General features: G+C 40.4%; 1 pseudogene; it reads left to right on the top strand.

The window, feature by feature from the left end:
• LOC116782771 overlaps positions 1–19,762 on the top strand; it is a 78,656-nt pseudogene that overhangs the window by 23,819 nt on the left and 35,075 nt on the right.

The raw sequence follows: 19,762 nt of genomic DNA, 5'->3' as shown, positions 1-19,762 counted from the left end.
TGTAGAGGAATATAAGCATTAATAAACCAGATAGATTAGTAGAATAATTAATAAACTGATCTAGTAAACTAGATTTATTAGTTAACAAAACAACTTAATTGGGAAATATAAGGGAAAGGTGGCTTCTTGTGTAAGATGTATTTCTAGTAGATACATTCTGGACAGGCAGTAAGGTAAGTTATATTCATCCATAATAATTCTTTTGTTTGTTTTTAATGTTTAAGCATAAATCAGCTCAAGAGGGAAATTTCAGAATATAGCTGTTCCTGAAGCACATGGATTGGTCCAGATGAAGTCAGATATTCTAATCAAACCTTCAGTCAAGGTAAGGGGAGCTAAGTGATTGATACCTGGGAAGAAAGTGAAATAACTTCAGGCAATATCAAGGTATATTTGCTCATAACACAGGTTTTCTTTAAAGTAATGCAGTGCTCCCTTCTGACATATCAGAACTAAGTTCCATATTTGAGCCAAATGTGCTGGGAAGATCCTGAGTTACTGCCTCTGAAAGGAATGGGGAAAGAGCCCTGCTGAAGTAGTACTGTTGCTTTTCTTTGGCTTAAATGGCTGTAGTTTCTCTTTATTTAGATCAGGATTAACATCACACAGAACCAGACTGGAGAGAACATATATTCCTTGTTTTCCTGGAAGTGCCCCAGATGCTGAAGCTGTCATGCAAACTCTGCTTTTTTAATAAAGTTTAGGCAAATGAGAACTACTACAAACTGCATTTTTGTAAAGGAACCTTTTAATATTTTGTATCTCTGCACGTCTTTGTCTGTGTTGCAGCTGCTGCACTTCCAGTTGAAAATGGGAAGTAAGGGATCACATATCTTTTTGAACATGGGACTCATGAAAAATTTGGATACATATCCCTGTGCACTGCTTTGGCATTTTATTTCATCCTTAGCTGTTGAATGGCAGGTTCTGCAGTTGCCAGTGGCCTGATTATTCCTGTGCTGTAAGCTCCACCCATCCTGGTTTGCGCTTCCTCTACAAAAGGCCTGTGTTGAGTAGTAACAGTCTGAACTGCAGGTTGAAAGCTTGGCAATAGCAAAGCTATGAGTGCTTGGAGGAGGCTGTATAGGTAGAATAGGATGGTTTGCTTGGAGAGAGATGCTAAAATTGTGGAAAAGAATGAAGAAATATAGTCTGAGAATAGCTGTGCAAGGACCATAGCCAGAACTGTGGACTTTCCAAGTATAGAGTATTTGAATCCTTTGGGGACCCAGAAGGAGCCTCAGTTTCTGGCTCCATCTCTGTAACTGTAGAAATACGGGTTCAGATCCAGACTCTTCATCTGTTTCTTATGCACGTAATAGCCTGAACCTTAATCTTGAAAATCAACACCCTAGACTTTGGAGAAAACTACAGTTGGGTCTTTTGTTGTAGTTTTTAGAAAGCTGTTGTAGAGTAGAGCAAGGTTCTTACAGTAATGCTGAGAGGCTTAATGTTCAGCAAGCAAGGAGTCATGGCTGAAGAGTGCATAATGCAATTCAAATACTGAAAAAAAGTCTAAAAAGAATTAGTTGTGTGCTCAGCTTTCTGCCATTGCCCTATCCCTGTGTATTCACTTCCTGCCCTCCCCAAAATGTTGTCTAAGTCAATTTTTAATATGTAGTGTTTGTTGAAACATGGGATTCTTGGCTGAATAGATATGGTCAAATCTATCTGCCAGCACCCATGTTTCTTAACTGATAACCTAATTTTTGTAACCATTGTAGAACTGTATATAGTTTTAAAAACAATTCCAGAACTGCATCAATCAATCAAATGGGTCCATTGTATGAATAAATTGGAAAAAGTTGTGTATTGGTGCAAGACAATCCTTCTCAAATCATAGAGTCACAGAATATCCTGAACTGGAGGGGATCCACTAAGATCATCAAAGTCCACCTCCTGGCCCTGCATCACACCAAGAATCACACCATGTGCCTGAGAGCATTGTCCAAATGCTTCTTGAACTCCGACAAGTTTGGTGCCATGACCACTTTCCTACTGAGCCTGTCCCAGGGTCCAACCACCTGCTGGCTGAAAAACCCTTTTCTACTATCTGACCTAAAACTCCCCTGACACAGCTTCAGGCCGCCATTCCCTCAGGTCCTGTCACTGGTCACCACAGAGAAAAGATCAGTGCCTTCCCTCCTCTTCCCCTCACAAGGAAGCTGTAACTGCAATGAGGTCTCCCCTCAGTCTCCTCTTCTCCAGGCTGAACAGACCAAGTGACCTCAGCTGCTCCTCATACAGCTTCCCCTCAAGGCCCTTCACCATCTTTGTTGCCCTCCTTCAGACACACTCTAATGGCTTAATATCTTTCTTATCTTGTAGTGCCCAAAACTACACACAATATTCAAGGTGAGGCCAAACCAGTGCAGAGCAGAGCAGAGCAGGACAATCCCCTCCCTTGACCAGCTGTCAACGCTTTGCCTGATGCCCCCCCAGACATGGTTGGCCCTCCTGGCTGCTGACTCATATTCAACTTGCCATTAACCAGGATCCCCAGGTCCCTTTCCATGGCACTGCTTTCCAGCCTCTCATTCCCCAGTACCTACATCAAAATCACACTGGAGAATGCGGGCATAGATCCCGCTACCTTTTGCATGCTAAGTGAGCACTCTACCGTTTGAGGTAATTCCCCCATGCACAATCAAAAAAAAAAAATCAGATAATATATATCATGTATATGGCTATTGTATAAATAATAGTAATTCACCATTTCTGGAAAGTGTCTGACACTTGAATATGTATATTTAATTCCTTGCATATAAAATGAAATTTTGTGTATTACATCAGCAATTACCTGCACAACTGTGCTACATTTTGGTTTAGCTCTACAGTGTTGGTTGGTTTGAAGACTCCTGAGTTCTCTTCACAGCTTCATTCCTGGTTGGTTTAGGGCAGATCATTAATACCTATTACTCCTTTTTGCCCATTTGTTACATGGCTGTAAGATTTTACTTGCCAGGTTTATGGAGTGCAGATAGACTTAATTTTAAGAAATTATATGTGGCTGGAGCTCTGGAAGTGTGGCCTTATAAACTGAAATAGCCCATTGTGTATCAGTGACCTATAGTTTTGACTATTGCTATTGCTATAAGGTCAGTCCTCATTTGGCTTTGAAGGACATTGAGACAGACATACCGTTAGTCTTTTTTCCTTCAAAGTATGGTAAATCTGGCAGCTTTGTGATAGCTGATTGGTGCTAAGTAAATGCCCATACTAAGGAAGGTTGTGGGGACGGAGTCTCTACAGAAGTTGACAAAATTAATCTGGGATCAGCAGAATATTAGAAGCATTTATAGGAAACTGCCAAGAGGATTGCTCTTCTTCATGTGTACATGTATACAGGAGCTTTGTATGGCAGGATAATGGGATTGATCCTTGTTTCTATTTTTGGTGTTCAAACCAATGAACATGGAGTGTGGATTGATCCAGATTTCTTTACTGCCATTGGAGCTGCCTCCTTTTTCAGTGGAGTGTCAAGACTTACCATCTCCATCACTGTGATAATGGTAAGTATGTTGAGTTTTCAGGTATTTTTGTAGCCAAGGTTGAATTGAGCATTTGCTGCTGCAGCTAAATAAAACACCACTGTCCCACGCACACTGAACCAGAGAGAAATAAATTATTGGCCTGTCTGTTTCAAGCTTGCCTGAAAAGGTTTTTTTGTTTTGTTTTGGGGTTTTTTTGGAACTTTTACCTGTGAAGTGTAAGTTTGAAAATAACACTTTGACTGAGAAATTCTTTCTCCTATTTTTAATTTTTTTGAGGTTACAGAAATGATAATGCCATCAGTGGTTTACAAACAAGAAAAGGAATGTTTCTTCTGGATTAGAAACAAATAGTAGATCACACTGCTTGCCTTGTGCATTGACTTCCATGAGGTATGAGGGCCTTGTACAATGTACCTATTAATGCTGGGGTTGAATATGGGTTTCTGGATGGAGTAAGTGAAGGACTTACAGTAGTATAGGCAAGTGATCTAATGAAAAGCCTCACGGGTCTCTCTGGTCAAGTTATGCCTCATAGATTTCAAAATTTTGAAATTCATTTGGAACACATTTAATATTTCTGTTTCCTGGTCCCCTCCTCTTGTAACAGAGCATCTTGAGTCTGCACTACAGTACTTTCCAGGCAAACTTCTGGAAGCTAAAGTATTTGCACATAATACTCTTAGAGAGGATGTTCTTTGCTCTCCTTGATTGCAACACCTGGGGATGGAGAGTTGTAAGGCACAGCTGCAATTCAGCTTAGTCAACAGAGAAGTGAAGTTGAGGTCACAAGGGGGAAGTTTTCATTCTTCCACGGCAGGACATTCAAGGCCTGTGAGTATTAGTGTGTGTGGAAATTTCACCCATGACTAAACCCAGACTTGGCTACCCACCTGGCTTTGCCCAAAAGTATCTCATTAAAATCTTTGCAGATGTCAGAATTCACACGGAGTGACTAAGCCTGGATTTTCCCTTCTAGTACACTGTTGCACAGTGTTTGATTAAGTAGCTGTTTATTGGCATTCACGCCAAGTTGGGTCCATGTTAGTGGTAGGTTGTGTAAATTGCTTAGGAAGTTTTTTTTTGTTGTTGTTTTGGTTGGTTGGTTGGGGGTTTTTTTGTGTGTGGTTCTTTTTTTATTTTACGTTCTATCTTGAAAGGTGGTGTATGTTCATAAGAACTTCTCTGTTGTGAAATAATATTTAGATTGGTTATGGAAACAGTCCTCCTTCAGTATCTTCTTGATGCTTTAACATTTACTTATCCATTAAGTAAAAATGGACTCTGGTATTTCTGCTTCTGTCCTTGGTATTATGCATCTTTTGGAAGTTACTGTATGAATTGTTGGCCAATTGTTGGTCTTCAAGTCTGTAAGACTTGAAGGGGGGGAAAGTCGATGCTTGAACACTAGATATAAGTTTTTTGAGAGCCCCAATTATGACTAAATGTAATGTCTTTTCCAAAGTAGGCCTGAATTTTCTTGCAATGGCTCAATATATTTTAATTTAAATATCATTTGTAAACCATTACTTTGCATTCTTTCTGCACCTATAAGTTGTTAGTGGCAAAAGCAGTTGATTGACATCTTCCTTAGATCATGAGGCTGAGCTTTATCACAGAGAAGTGAGAGGTGATTATGTGCCAGAACACTTGCTGGTCTTGGATGACAGAACTGCTTTTCATTCAGCTCTAGTACAGAGAAAATTCCTGCATTTTATTTGCTTCAGTTTCTCCCTACCTGCCCCATTACCTGCACTTGTACTCTGTTTTCAAAGTGCCTCTGTGGTCGTGCACATACAGCATATGCAAAACAATAGCTGGAAACTCTTAAGAGAACTGGAGGAAATTGAGTTGAAAAGGCACTGGAAAAATGATGAGGATTGTGTTGCAGTGTGTTCTGGATTCCCCTAGGTGTCATGTTCTAACTCTTCTGTCCCTCTCTCTGCAGAGGCAGATTCTGTTTCAATTCATGTTCATCCAAGATAAATAGCTGCATTGCTTGAGGAAATATTAATTTTTGAGGAGAAAAAAGGTCTTGGACATGACAATGCAAACACATAATTAAAAGGTTGTGCCCTCAAACCATAAAATGCACATATTTTTCCTATATTGTGTGATGGGTTCAAAAAGAATTGAGAATGTTTGCTTTGGCTTTTCACAGCCTTCCATTTGGAAACAGTTATGAATGTGGGACTTGTAGTGAACAGGTTTGTAAGATGCTTTTTTTTTTCTCATGGCAGACCCCACAGGCATCTGCCCACCTCTTCTTTCTTGGCTGCCAGTTTCTACCCCCCAGGCTGACATTTGACCCTCATCCTCAGCTCTTTGTGGCAAACAGTAGATGTGGTGACATTTTCTTTGGCAAGTACAAGGAATAACCTTATGACTTGCCTTCCCACAGCTTTCTGTCTCCCACGTCTTTTAAGTGTCGTGTGTCCTGAGCTTGCAGGACTAGGGGTGCTCTAGATGTGGAAGAGGAATAGCATCTTCCTGCAGTGTGTTTGCTCTCTGGCTAATTCTGTATTTTTATCATTCTTTTATTTTTGATTCTCAATAACAATACCTCACAAGTATTAAAGAGGAAAGCTGGCTCAGTATTAGTTTTCTATATAAAAATATATATATTATATATATATATATATTAGTATTCTAGGCTAGCCTAGTATTAGGGTTCTTGTACAGTACTGTTGATGCTCTTGTGTGCAAGCTGAAAGAAGCTTGATTTGCACCAATTTGGATCCTTTGTCCCATGAATTGTCTTTCTTTCTATTACACATGACAGAAAATAACCCTGACTCTCACCTCCTTTCTTGCCCATTCTGTTCAAACAGAATTAAAGCAGAATATCAGTTTATTGGCCTAAATTATTTTTTCAAGAAATCTCTTCTGATGGACATGAGGAATGCAATTAATTCTGAAAAGGTTTAAACTCACAACACTCCTTTGAGTGTGAAACACTGAAATACCAGCCTTTTGATAGATGTAGACTAAAGGAGAAAATAGAGTTTTCCTTAGGATTTGGAAAGGGAAATGCAATGTCATTAAATAAACCAAAGGGAAATCTCCTTAGGGGATTGAATCACCCAAGGTCTGTCCCAGAGTCTCTTGCTAATGGTGGCTGTGGCTGCTGTGAATGAATGGGTTGTGCTAATGGGCATGATGTTGGTCCTGAATTAATATGACCATCTGATGGGGGTTCAGAACATAATGAAAAGTTACTTGTTGATGTTTTTCTGAGTCTGCAATATGGCAGAAATAACAAGCTGTCTGTAAAATTGTCTGTTTCTTAAGATGGCATTGAAGGCTCAGACATGAGGTTTGTTTGTGCTTTCTGTTCTTTAATGCCTATGTCAAGACAGGTATGCTGGCAGAGCATTGTATATAATAAACTACACTGCTGTAAGTGACCACTGTCCTATAGTTAGGAAATCTAGTATATTTGTTATACACGTTCCATTAAGAAACAAAAATGAACATTTTTTTTTCCATAATCTGAATACCTCATTTAGAATCATAGAATCATAGAATCAGCTGGGTTGGAAGGGACCTCTGAGATCATCAAGTCCAACCCTTGATCCACTACCACTGCGGTTACTAGACCATGGTGCTAAGTGCCACATCCAGTCTCTTTTTAAAAATCTCCAGGGACGGAGAGTCCACTACTTCCCTGGGCAGCCCATTCCAATGTCTGATCACCCTCTCTGTAAAGAAATTCTTTCTAAAATCTAACCTAAACCTCCCCTGGCACAACTTGAGACCATGCCCTCTTGTCTTGCTGAGAGTTGCCTGGGAAAAGACCCCAACCCCCACCTGGCTACAACCTCCTTTCAGGTAGTTGTAGAGAGTGATGAGGTCTCCCCTGAGCCTCCTCCAGGCTGAACAGCCCCAGCTCCCTCAGCCTCTCCTCATAGGACTTGTACTTGAGTCCCTTCACCAGCCTAGTTACCCTCCTCTGGACCTGCTCCAGCACCTCAATGTCCTTCCTGAACTGAGGGCCCAGAACTGGACACAGAACTCCAGGTGTGGCCTCACCAGCACTGAGTCCAGGGGAAGAATCACTTCCCTGGTCCTGCTGGCCACACTGTTCCTGATCCAGGCCAGGATGCCATTGGCCTTCTTGGCCACCTGGGCACACTGCTGGCTCATGTTCAGCTTCTTGTCAATCCAAACTCCCAGGTCCCTTTCTGCCTGGCTGCTCTCCAGCCACTCTGTCCCCAGCCTGTAGCACTGCAGGGGGTTGTTGTGGCCAAAGTGCAGGACCCGGTGCTTGGCCTTGTTGAACCTCATCCCGTTGGAATCAGCCCAACTCTCCAACCTATCCAGGTCCCTCTGCAGAGCCCTCCTGCCTTCCAGCTGATCAACACTCCCCCCCAGCTTAGTGTCATCTGCAAATATTTTGTAATGTATACTTGTAACATGCTTCACAGCAGTATTACAGGTCATCTTAAATAAGTGCAATAAAATAGCTGTATCAGCAGGTAGTAACAACTAAATCCTTAACCTCTTCTCTGTCTGTGTATTCCTTCAGTACTTCTATTTTAGGTGAAATGTACTTACCTGAAATTATAGGCAGGATGTATTGTTGCAAATTCTGGGGTTACCCTTCTCATTTTATCTGAGAAACTGACTCTCAAGAAGCTTAAGTCCTTTCACAGGAAATTTCAGTAGAGCGTTGGCTGTGGGCCCTTAGATGGGGGCCGTAGATGTGACAGACACATGTTGTTTTACAGATGTGATGTGAGAATACAGCACAGACAACCACCCAATCCAGATAACTAGAGAGAAGTTATAAGAAAAGCAGAATGGTGATACAAGATGTTAGAAAAATAGCACAAGACTTCTTAAATAGATGTCAAATCTGCCTGGTACCAGCGCAAGTTTTTCACAAGAGAGCTGTGTTCCTCAGTGGTTATAGGATGCAAGATGCTGCATTTGAAACCATTTGCAGAAAGGATGATGCAAGCACAAAGGATGTTTTTGAAAATGCTGACACAAATATGAATTCTGAATTTTCCTTGGTGATTGTAGGCCTAACAGTGAAAACAATCCTGGCTGTTCATGGCATTGCTTTTCTCTGTTCCTGCTAAAGAGCAAGGGGTGCAGGAATTCTCATTGATTTAATTCAAATTTCTTTTCAGTGAGGCCTGATCTAATTGATGATACCTCTAATCTGCAGGTGAGGATGGATAAATTGTACATTAACTGGGCAACAAAATTGTGATATGTATCACTCTTGGATGAAATGTAAATGTTAATGGGTGTAAATTCTATCATTTCTTCTTGACTAGTGGTATGCCAGCAGAAGTCTGTGTAGCTGTGCCTTTCAGCATGCTGAGAGTAGTGTTGTTTTTCACTTCAGGTTCCTCTTCTGTAGTGGTGGAGAGCCATGGACTGGGTTGGCAGCTGCTGTGTTTGAGTCTTGGTTGTTTTAGAAGTAGAGACTGTTTTAGTAGAAATGCTGATTTGCCCAGTGAACTGCTTTTCCTGTGGTATTTTGCATTTCTGTCAGAACAGGAATGACGTGTCTTCAGTTCTCGGTTCCAGCTGCCTACTGCCCCCATTACCTCTCGCTGTTATACTTGGCTGCTAGCAGGGAAAGGTCTCCCTGAGAAGGTAGACCTCATTATTCCTCACTATGTGACACATAGTGCCCTTTTGCCTCGAGCAGCCTCCACGTCCATTTGGGTGGCGGCTGTTTCTGCTGCCTCGACCTTCTGCTTTTCCCTCTTCTCCTTGAGCTGGAAACTAAGGATTAAAGCAGCTCACAGTATGGAATGGTTTGTCCCCCTCTGGTATATAAATGCCTGTGACTGTTACATAGGCAATGAGGAGAGCCTGCAAAGGGAGCTGGATGTTACTCCAGGAGGTGCTCTGGCAGAGCTGGCAGGACTTAGCAGTGCAAAAGGTTTTCAGTGCAAACTATGCCTTACGTGACACTTACTCATGTACTTGCTGTCTTAGATCTTGCTCTGGTAAGAGAAGGGCCAAGGCCAGGCTGGATGGGGATTTGAGCAATCCTGTCTAGTGGAAGATCTTCCTGCCCATGGTGGGGGGGTTGGAACTAGGTGATCCTTAAGGTCCCTTCCAACAGAAACCATTCTGTGATTCCATAAAGGAAGCAATAAAAATACCCCTTAAATATCTGACTTTAAAACACCAACTAGACTGTAGGTGTCTTTCTATAATTCATAGTTTCCCCCTAGTTTGTCATACTTTTTTTGGGTAAATTATTAAGTGAAAAAGTGAGTGCTAGCACAAAGCTGAGCTTGTGTACCTGATGTTCTTTCCAAATAGAGTAGCAGCTGACCCCAAAGTGACAGGGCTCGAGCTGCTGCATAGTTGTACTGTGAGCTTCAGAATATGGAGACTATTGGATCTTGGTCCATGACAGCTTTTCAGGGCAGGTCTTATGGCATGAGTAATTACAGGAAGCAGGATATTTTGCAAGATGTCAAATTAAATTATTTAATTGGTCCTTCTGGTCTTAAAAGAAACGAGTCTTGTTTTCGGGCCATAAAACATGGTGTTAGATCTGGCTACTTGAAGAGAAGGGAGTTTCCTTCCAAACTCATAGTGCCATCCAAAGCGCGATCCTTTCCTTGATAAGGGTTATGGTTTGCTGTGGTGTGAGGAGAATATTTCTCTGAGTGCTGAGTATGCTTTTGGCATAGAACAGACTGAACAGGCTGATTTGAAATACATGAATTTCTTATTCTTAGGAAAGATCTTATGGTCAGATGAGATTAATATGATTCTATGGTCAAACACAATAAAATACCTTTTTAGTTGGAGTGACTATAAACATGGTAGTCTGCAAGAGCTTGTTTTCTCACCACCACCCTGGCTAGAATGATTTCAAAAAGTTTACTTCTCCTCTATTTTTGTCTGAAAATGAGGCCTTCAGATTTGTTTTTACAAAAACCTTGAACATTTCATCAAAAAACTGAACATCTGAAAAAAAGAAATAAAGAAAAAATATTTAAAATGTCTTGCTATAAAACTTGGTTGTTTCATGTTAACATTTTCCTTTAAGGAATGAAATGTTTCCCATGAAACAGTAAAGAAACTTTCTTGGTATGTTCAAGGAAGGAGGGGGAGGTGCATCGTGGGAGGTGTAGTTTAATCTGAGAGGCCAAGGCAAATCCAAATTTAAAATTTGCAGGAGATGACAATATAGCATTCCAAATGAAAGCTTCTTGGGTTTTAACCTAAAAGATACTGCTCTGTAGGCATGATAAGCAATTTGTCAGGTCAATGGAACATTCCGTAAGAAATGTATGCTTGTAGGGAAAAGCCAAAGAACCCCCTTTTTTTCTTTTTGGATAGTAGCCTTGTGAACCCAACCCAAGAAAGTCAGAACAAGTCCCCTCTGATTCCTGGATTCATAATCTCTAAAGAAGAACTGCAACTGTGGGACAATTGGTTAGCCTGTAGGTAATTCCTAAATTAGAAGAGAATCCAGCTCTATCTCTAATATAGCTGTGTCAGCTTTGGTAGCAGGTTTTATCAGTAAAATAAATGGACACGACTGAATTCAACATGGATTCAATTGGCATTGAACTTTTAGAAAGTTCAGTTATGCATCTGAAATATTGAAACTGAGACTGCATCTCTGTTTTAAATACACGCATTGGAAATTAAGTTGTAATTTGAGAAGATAGCATTTTTGTATAGTCATTTTTCTGGCTCTAGCTTTCAGTAGCTTTAAAGGTATTTTATAAATAAAGGGATCTAGTGTATTCCAACATACAACTGTACATTTGGGGCAGGTAACACAAACCTTAGTGAAAGTTCATGGGAATTTAATTTGCAGAAGTTATTTTTAATTCACAGTATCTTATCTGTTTTCAATTTTTTTAAAGTACAAAATGCAATAGGGCTGTCTTATGTACTAATTCTTTGCCAAATTTAATTTGTTTCCAAATTAAAGACATTTTTCAGTTACATTGTCATGAAAACCATTAATTCTTGTTATATTTTTAACTTTAAAACCTTCCTAATGCTGCCAATAGTGGTTTTTTTCCAAATTTTGAGAAAATGATTTATCTCTGGGATGAAAGCTACCACAATAAACCTATCTCTTTTTTTTTTTTTCCCCCAGTCTGAGGGTTTTATAATCATTTTGAATTAAAACCCCATGTAACCAGATGTTCTAATGAATGGGGGCTTGGGGCCAGAGATCCCCATTTAATTATTGGACCCTGCTGAAACAGGAGCAAGTGATTTCACAACCCAGCAGCTGCTGGGCTGGACATGGTCTGTTGGTGGGAAGGAGGCTCCTACTGTAGGTTTACCTCTCTCCTGAGAGAGGTAAATCCCTAAGGAAGACCATGGCCCACCCTCTGCTTAACATGGGCAGAATGACATGTTTTGTTGCTTCAGTTTCAGCATGTCCTCTGGTTTTTTTTGGAAGAGGAATAAGGCTGGATCCAGAACATACATGGTGGTGACAGTGAACACTGGTGAAAGGTGTGCTGCTCTCATGAACAAGACTGAACAGAGGAAGGCATCAAGGGGAAGCAATGAAAGCACATGGAGAAGTAGAAGCATTGCAGAAAAGTGGAGCAAAAATGGCACCCAGTGGAACCTGTCATAATGATGGCTCTTCTCTCATTTTGAAATGTGAGAGAGTGATGACAGAAAAACTCTTCAGTGCCTTATGGCTGCGCCTCAGGCAAGCTTGCAGAGTCAGACCTGAGCTGCTTTCTTGCATCTCTAAAGGAATACCCCACCAACACCCCAAACTGGCAGTGGCCACCCAGACTGTTGTTTGTTGGTGAGTTATGCAGCAGCATGCGATTTCTGCAGTTGCTGGTGCAACTTGTGAAACAGCAGTGTCTGACTTTAGAAAGGATGAAGTTGCATAGACTGTGCAAATAGCTGGAGTAGAGTTGTCTGGCACTTCAGATCATACGAACATGAAGGTTGACCTCAGATTACTCTGGTTATACTGCTCCCATTTCACCCTGTTCCTCAGCCTGACCCTTTGTCAAAGTAAAGAGAATTTATTTGGAAGACTTGAGTCATACTTTTCCCTTTCTCCCACTTGTTTAGCAGAGTGTATGCAATACTTGGGAGGGAACAGATGAAGACAAGGGAGAGAACTGGCTGTAAAAAATGAATACATCCTCACAGCACACTTTGGCAATGCAGACCTTGAGAGATTACTGATTGTGCCTTCCTCTGACTTGCTCAAGATGGAAGGGCGTGAAAGGGACATTGGGTTCCTGGGGCAAACACGGAGAGAAAATGATAAGCAGCATTCTCTCTGCCAGGAGAACCACTGCTGTGTGAAAATGCAGTACAGAAAATGCATGATAGATCATGTCAGCATCTCTTGTGATACACTGGCATAGATGAGAGAAGATTTTGACCCTTGCTTTAGAATGAGTACACATGTACATGGTCTGGATCAGGGAGCGTTTTTTTTGCTCTGATGGTAAATAAGGCATGTGTTATGGAGTCCTTACCAAAAGGGCAGGAAGGCATATGTGCCCACCCAACAGCCAAGTTCAAATTCTTCTCTCCTTAGATGCTTAAAAATAGTTCAAAATTAGATGCTTTAAGTACTGTTATTCCAGCAGGATTACTCAATACTGAATTTAGCCTTTGGATTCTCCCCATGGCCACAGTCTTCATTTTAACTCCCCAGGAGAGAATGCCACATGGCTGCTTTTCTATCTGATTTTGGTGGGGAAAGGAAAATCTTTTGCAGAAGCTGGGGAAAATGTGTAGTATTCAAGATTTTTCGCACCATGTTTCCTTCAAAGCAGGCACAGGAAGTGCATAATTATTTGGAAATTAATTTGGCAGGTTCTTCCCAGTGCTAGGCTGTTTAATGCATCAGCCTGTCACACTTAAATAGTTCAGGGCTCACTTACCGTTTTTGATTACACCTGAGATGGTTCGCAGAAGTTGTTTTGACAGGGCCTAACTTTCTGTTACTAAGCTGCCTGATTTTTTTTCTAACGAAGCGTTTAAACCCTAGTCAAAACAGTTTTTCAAAATCTTCAAGCTAACTTAACAGGGTAAGTGTTCGCTCTGCTTCCACTGCCTGTCAGAAGGAGCTAATGTGTTCAAATTGTACGTTTAACATTATTTCAGAACCTGATTGCAACTTTTTTACAAATAAGCAGAGATACAGAGTAGTGTTGTACTAATTCTAGTCTTATTCAAATTAATCCCAAAATAATTGGAGTAACAATGCCTAATCAGCAAACTGTTAAATACATTAGATCCTAATATTTTCTGTTGAATTTACTCCAACTAGGGGAAGAGCACTGTGTGTTTTTTGGCAGTAACTTGTCTGGAAAATGAAATAAGTGAAACTATTCTCATGGAGAAGGGGATGGGGAACAGTTTCAGAACCTCAGATTTTTGTAATGCACTTCTTTAAGAAACTGGTGGCTCAGTGAATGAATACCTATGTTCATTTTGATAACAGCAAGATTTTGTAAGGTTTCTGTTCTGTTATTCAAGGTATAATCTCCTACTGAAATGAAGTTCTCAGCCTGTGGCATAGAGTGTTTATCAAATAGCCTCAGTCTGCAGCTGTCTGTATTCAAGTGGCTCTTTCTTCTCCAGCCTTTTATAGGCCTCTGGAGCTGGGACCACAAGAATTGTGTCATTCTGGAGGTGTTGGTTTTAGCATCACTTAATATGACAGATTCACTGCAGTTGTCTATCTTACTTTTAAAAAATGGTCATGAATCATAATTTAAAGCATTCTGCAACACTGTGCGTTAAAAAAGTACAAGGTTGCTTGGATGGGTTATTATACAGTACAGTGCTTGTTTTGAAAAGATTTAATATGTGAGCCTGCTGAATGTTTGGGCATATTCAGCAATACACATACACAATGCTGCTTTTTTTGTTAATAGAAGGTTCACTTGACACAACACGCACCCGTGTTACCTTCCCGACACTGATTTAGACAGCTTTGAAACCTCCTTTCATGGTTTCATTTCTGCTGTATATGTAAGATGAAGAGCCAGATTACAGAAAAAGTCACTGATAGATATCTTTCCAGGGGATCTTGGCAAGAGTCACTGGTATCACCAATACTGTTTCCGATATCACTTTCATCCATTGTAGCGATCTGCCAAAACAGGTGTATTTATAGGCCTTGGGGGACTAAAACAAGAGATCAAACATTTGCATAGCATTTTCCATCAAGTTCCCAAGGACTGAGGCTCAAAGGAATTTGATACGTTTCCAGGGATTACTTGGCTGTGCTGGGTATTTCTGTGTTCTCTATAGTAATCAATGTCCTGCTGCTGTAGTAGGTCTTGGAACTAGAAAAAAAATCTTCTCTCTTCTACCAAGGAAATCATCAACATAATGCTTCAAAAAAACTCACAGGTTGGCTTCAGAAAAATTCAGAAAAATATTTAAATTCACATCAGAGAAAACTGTGACAAAAGCTCACTTAATATGAGGAATTAAGGTAAATTAAGAAGTAGTGCACTAGTGCGATTAATTGGAACTACTTTGCTTAAAGAGTATGTGCCACGTGCCGAGACTTTTTCATGCTCTGTCTTGGCAACAATTAAGCTTTAGGGTACTAGAGGCTGCCTACTCCTTGTAAAGGCATGGAATAGTTAACGGGGTAGAGCTCTGGAAGAGGAAGAATCCCACTAATTGTGCAATCCTCCTGGCACTGGGGTTTGGCAGGACGCATGTCCTCACAGTGAACCTATGCTGGGTGTGCCGCCCTTTGTAGAGTGTGATGCACAGCTTCATGTGCCTCAGGCTGAAAGAAATAATCATTTTCAGCAGGGTGAGGGAACTTGAGTGCATAACTTTTTGGGGCTAGCATGACAATCGTGCCTTTTTAGGAGATTTATGTTTACTGTATTGCAGCATCCCACTTTTCCAAAAATTTCCAGCAGTGATGGTGGTGAGTGATAAGGAGACACAGTAAAGTGAGTTGAGTTAATGAATGTAGTTCTGGGACTATAAAGAATTTGTTTAAAGGTGAAGTGCACAGGAAAAGAGTATTTTTCACTTAGTTTTAAAAGGAGAGATTAATGCAAGTTCAGGAAGGGAGTATTCAGCTGGATCGATATGTGAAGAAGGTGCCTCTTTTGGCGTAATTCCAGATGGAAATAGTGGACCACGATAAAGGCATTTCAATTCATAGTTTGTCAGGACATTATTAAGTGGCAATTAAAGTGACTCAAGTGTTCCAAAGCACAGGTTTCTGAGGGCTAGCAGATGATAATCCAGAGATTAAAGAAATTGAAATGCAGATCTGCATTGTTATGAAATGGCTGTGACAATACATGTAACTTAATTCTGGGAGACATTACTTTCATAAACTCCTATTTTCAAGAAAGCTGTATGAGCAGTTCTTTTACTTCTGTGAGTAGGGAATTGTTGTCTCCTTCCATTCTTTACATGAAGTGAACCCTGTGCACATTTGCTCCAGGAAAAGAATGATCAAAAGTTTTCTGCCCTCCACTCTTTGGAAATGTTCTGTTGACTGTGAACAATGTTTTCTTGGTGTCTTTAATCAATAGTAGCAAAAATTTCAACTGAGGGAAGTTCTAGTTGCATGTGAGAGAAATGAAAAGTGCGTTCCTGGGACCATGTGTACTCTGCCACAAAATCTGGTGGTGTAGAGACTGAGAAACTGTGCTCAGAGTTGGTGTACTGTGACAGCTGCAGCCTCAACTCCAAAACTGTTTGATCTGACTGTTAATACCAAGATTTCACTTCCCATCCACCTCCTTTTTAAACTCACTCTCAAGTGTACTTTGTACCTTTGTCCAGCAGCTACTTTGTTTTTTTCCCAATTTTTTTCCCAATTCCAGGCCTTCCAGTTTAGTGTGCATAACCTTGTGAAGAATGACAAAATTATTTCTTCTGGGGAGTTCGCTTCTTCCAAGGGTGATGGTTTTTATACCATGTGATGGAAGAAGATTTTGGTTTTTTCCTTGTTCAGACGGCTCTTCTATTTGAACAAATCTTGAAAAATTAATTAGACTACAAAATAAATGTATTTTTTTCTATTTTTGATAGACACTTCTGCATTTGTCACTGTAGGCTGCAAGTAGCAAGAGAGCTCTCTTTCACTAGAAGAAAGAAAATTATTTTGCACAATGTAGCTGATTGATGATTTTTTCTTTTACATTATTGGAAATATCAAGGGTTCACAGAATATTCACTGTATCAGCAGCCTTGCATCTAATGAGTTTGTTTGGACACTGTTCTCTGAGCTGGAGTAAAATCTTTGGAACATGTTGAAATTTAACTGAAAGTGGGGGAGGTTTTTTAACAGTGAGCTTTAGGTAAACTGCATCTTTTTAAATTTCCTGGGCAGCTGCCTTTCTCCCTTTGATGTACTGTGCCTGGTGATACTGTTAATGAAATGCATAATTATGTGTTATATAATAAAACAGAGCTAACATGAAGGTGCCTAATAGATTATAATGATGTGGAGGCCTGAGAAACTAAGGACCATGGGGGTTGTTGAAAAGTGCCTCTGGTGACAAAGAAGATGTTTAAAGAGGTTTGAATAACTGTGCTGATAAATAAATTGCGGTCTCTCTGTGTGTAAATGACATTTTTCTAGATTTTGTATAGAGAGAGAATCTTGAAAAAAATAGGTACAGTTTAGTAGGCTGCTGATGTATGAAGTGTCAGTGTGGAGTGCTTCCAGTGCCTATTAGTGCTGCTGGCTTTGCATAGGCGGGTGCCCTGGGCAAAGACATTTTTGGCACAGCCTGCCTCACCCACAGGACCAAAAGAAACTAAAAAAAAGTCTGGCAATATGCACAGAGAGTAAACTGCATTCTAAAGAGCAGCCCCTAAAATTCAGTCTTGGAAGAAGTATCGATAAATGAAACATCACGTTTAATGGCTGAAGAGTTGTAGGCATTTGACAGCTGCCCCTAACTTCCCCCCCTTCTTTCTCTGCTTTTGCCACCCATATTTTATCTCTCCCTCTGTAATACTCTGTGTAGCTTGTTCCTTTCTGAGATTCTTTAGGAACTGGTTTGAACACATAGGTATTTTTAAAGGAAAGGCTGCATAAGCTTGCAGCCATGGACCACATGGGCTCCTGATGGTGCTGGACTGTGGCTGAGCTTGCTTGGCTGCTGTTCTGGGCTCACAAGGACCTGTCTGCTGGGAGAATTAGCATGCAGGGAGCTTCAGTGTAAATTTACAGCCTGCTAGTTACTTGGCATTAATTCCCTGGGTGAACGATTCTAGTACTTACTGAGTGCTTTTGTGCAGGTTAGCTTTAAGAGTACTTTTGTGTGAGTTAGGTGGGCTCCTTTTTGAAGGTGAAGTATGCTGTTTTTCACTTTCCAGGCACCAAGGGTACCCAAATGGGCAGTTAGTGCAGAGTAGCTAATATGCAGTAAATTTACACCCAAGCTCATGGAGCGTGAACTTCCTCATGCAGCCGAGTCCCGAGGCTCTGCACTTTGTCTCTCCCAGCAGGGAGCAGATGGCCCTTCTCTAACCACGGAATACTAATAAAGCCCTCTGAAGAGCACATATATGTGTGTGTAGATTCATGCCTGTCCATATGTTTATATAAGATGACTTGAATCCATCACAGTTCTTGGATTAACTTGTTCTTTCTTGATTTTTGTCAAGATACCCTAAGGAGAACTTTGCTGCTGAATTGCCATCATCCTTGTCATTAATAGACTGAGGTTTTAGCTGCAGGTTTTGATGAATTCTTTCTTCTTCTTCAGCACTAAGAGCAGCATACTTTTTCTTTTCAGTATATGAGTGACTGCATCTTTTGTGTTGGAATCTTTCTTTGTTGCAATTCCCTTCCCCAGCATTTCTTATTTGATCTCTCGAGTTAATTCTAGTTTTTGATATGCTTTTATGCTTAATAAATGTTCCCTCACAACTTGAGAACCTCCGGTAAGAAGGAAATAAGATTTTCTCTAGCTCTCTAAGTACCTAGATGTGAAATCAAGTTCATTTTTAAATTACTTTTTCATTAGGCTTGACTTCATAAATAACTTGATCTATAATTAGTGTACAACTTCACTTTAAGATCACATAATGGGTTAAATTTTCATGGAAAGTTTTCTTGGAAGTTTATAAATGATTTTATCACTTTTTCATGCTTATGCTTCAAATATATCATTGATTTCTACGTCATCTGCAGATTTGCTCTATGTTTTCACTCCAGTATTGCCTATTTCCAAGAAAACTTCCTTTCACAGAAGTTGCCTCTCCAGTTTCCATCTGTAGTGAGAGTTCAGCCCAGCTCCACCAGCTCTATTTTGGCCCAAGTTTAAATTTACTTACACACAAAAGATATTGCTCAAAATGCTTTTAACCTGTCTTTTTTAAAATGACCTCAGCCATACTAGCCTGCCAAAGATAAACAGCATTTCTGCTCAACAGGCATTAACTCTTGGAGGAAGTGAAGTCCAGTGCTGAACCCAGAGGCACTTGCTCTGAGCATTCAGTGAGCTGTTGTAAAGAGGAGCCATCCTGCCCCCAGATGCCAGCACTCAGGAAGGCTGCAGGGCTGAGGAAAATCAGCACAAGCCTGAAGGTTTCTCAGTTGCAGGTGTAAAATGCTGCTGAATGTTTCCAACGATTATGATGATCTGGGCCAGGTCAGCTTTACTGTTCCTCCTAGAGGGTAGGAGGGTAGGAGGAAGGGATAAAATGGGATGAAAACCAAGAAGAGGTGACTGGAGAGCAAGACTGGTTCTTGCTGGTTTTTGCTGTTCTGAAGATATTCTGTATAGTTAAAACAATCACTTGAGAATGTTTTTTAGACAGAGTGTGTTTTAGATAATGTTTTTTAAGTTTCAAAAGTTTTTATATTTAGAGTTTCAGCGTGCTTTTATAGCTTTTTAGAGTGTTTTTATATTAGCTTTTAATATTGGTTTTATTCTGGAAGAGTTCCCTGTAGCAAGATACTTTAAAAAACCTTAGAAGGAATCCACAATAAAGGAGTATCCATCTGTGTGAATGAGTTGCAGCAGATATGATGAAGTAATTCTTAAAATCCCACAGTTGCTGTTTTCCTTTTAACTGACATGTTCCTGTTTTAAATAAAACAGTTGAATGCTAGGTTTAAAGAGACATTCAAAGAATGCTGTCGTGTTATTAGAAATCCCTGGCTATGTCCAAGCAGAAAGGACAGTTGCATGACCCTGTCGTACATGGCTAACTATGCCATATGAGTCCCTTGTTGGGATATGCTGTAAATCATCCTGAATGTTATCTTTCCCAACCCAGAACAGAGACGGAATGAGGGTGAAAATGTAAGTCTGGATACA

This window comes from Chiroxiphia lanceolata, chromosome 1 (genome assembly GCF_009829145.1).
Source record: "Chiroxiphia lanceolata isolate bChiLan1 chromosome 1, bChiLan1.pri, whole genome shotgun sequence".
NCBI classification, from domain to species: domain Eukaryota; kingdom Metazoa; phylum Chordata; class Aves; order Passeriformes; family Pipridae; genus Chiroxiphia; species Chiroxiphia lanceolata.
This window is presented reverse-complemented; position numbering and strand designations above follow the sequence as displayed.